This window comes from Montipora foliosa, chromosome 1, assembly GCF_036669935.1.
Source record: "Montipora foliosa isolate CH-2021 chromosome 1, ASM3666993v2, whole genome shotgun sequence".
Classification (NCBI taxonomy): Eukaryota; Metazoa; Cnidaria; class Anthozoa; order Scleractinia; family Acroporidae; genus Montipora; species Montipora foliosa.
The window spans coordinates 45,290,856-45,292,110 of NC_090869.1; the positions used below are offsets into that span (position 1 = coordinate 45,290,856).

The following is a 1,255-nucleotide window of genomic DNA, read 5'->3' on the forward strand; positions in this document are numbered from 1 at the left end:
ACAAAAACTTCGCACTTAGACTCGCTTTGAAGAGGAGGCAGACATGAACTCGGAAATGGCCTATTAACTTTAAAACATGTTTTCATCTGGTTAAAGTTCAATCAATAAATCGATGCTGTCAACAGAATTTAATTGTATTTTACATGTGGATAAAAAGCAGTTTAATCAGAGTCAGAATCTGGAAGAGGATTCTCTTGTAACTTCGCTTGCTCTGGATATACAAGCAACTGTTAACCAATCAAGATCAAGTAATCATGCCAATTGCCCTCGTCACACCTCCGACTCAGCCAATCATCATACAGTAATTTTGCCCTGTATGAGATAAAAGGTCGAATTACCACCGTGAATGATTGGGAAGGCTGACGTTTCGATCGTTAGCCCTTCGTCAGAGTGAATAGAGAAATTGTGGGTGTTGTTGAGGGTGTGGAGGAGCTTTGCCATTGGTGGAAATATAGTGACATGAATTTGTGAATCAATTAATGACATGAGAGGCGTTCATTGATTCGTGAGGATAGAGTGTTGTACGGGCCCGCAAATGATCCCCAAACTGTACCGTAAATGATACCAGGACCGCAAATGATCCCGGAACGCAAATGTTCTCCATTTTGGACTTCAAATGATCCCGAAAAAAAAGTGGGGAGTGGCATGGAGTATGGAATGGTCTGAACAGAGAATTAATGTGATGACCGCTTTTATTAAAATCACTTTAAATCATGGCTCACACAGGTTTCTGCCCCATTATAGTTTTGCAGAAAGACTGAATTTTGTTTCTTACCACGCTGATATAAATTTCCCGCATTTAATTATCGGACACAATCATCAAAAACTAACTTGGACGCAGTTCTAAACTGATTGTGACTAGGGGCCCGTTTTTCGAACCCAGCGAGCAGTCTCTTTCGATATTCCTAGAAAAATCGGGTCTGCCAGCGGCCTCGATTCAGTGACATTTCACATTAAGCATGCAAATGTGTAATTCGGTGTCAGTCACGCATGACGAGTAACTCAAAAACCACGAAACGAAAACAAATAGTCCAGATATTCGAATAACTCTGGCAAACACACGCAGGGTTCGAGAAACGGGGCCCTGGTCACAATCAGTTTAGAATTGCCTACAAGTTAGTTTTTGATGATTGCATCCGATCATCCGATAATTAAATGTGGCAAATTTATAACAGCGTGGTAAGAAACAAAATTCAGTCTTTCTGGAAAACTAGAACGAGACAGAAACCTGTGTGAGCTATTTAAAGCGATTTTA

General features: G+C 40.6%; 1 protein-coding gene across 3 annotated transcripts in view; it reads left to right on the top strand.

Moving 5' to 3' along the window:
- Nucleotides 1-620, top strand: part of LOC137978180 (uncharacterized) — a 22,826-nt gene extending 22,206 nt beyond the window's left edge. For all 3 annotated transcript variants that reach the window (XM_068825257.1, XM_068825258.1, XM_068825259.1), the window contains exon 8: nt 1-620. This exon is cut by the window's left edge and continues 630 nt beyond it. The gene's annotated coding sequence lies outside the window, so the exon portion shown is untranslated.
- The last annotated feature ends 635 nt before the right edge of the window (nt 621-1,255 follow it).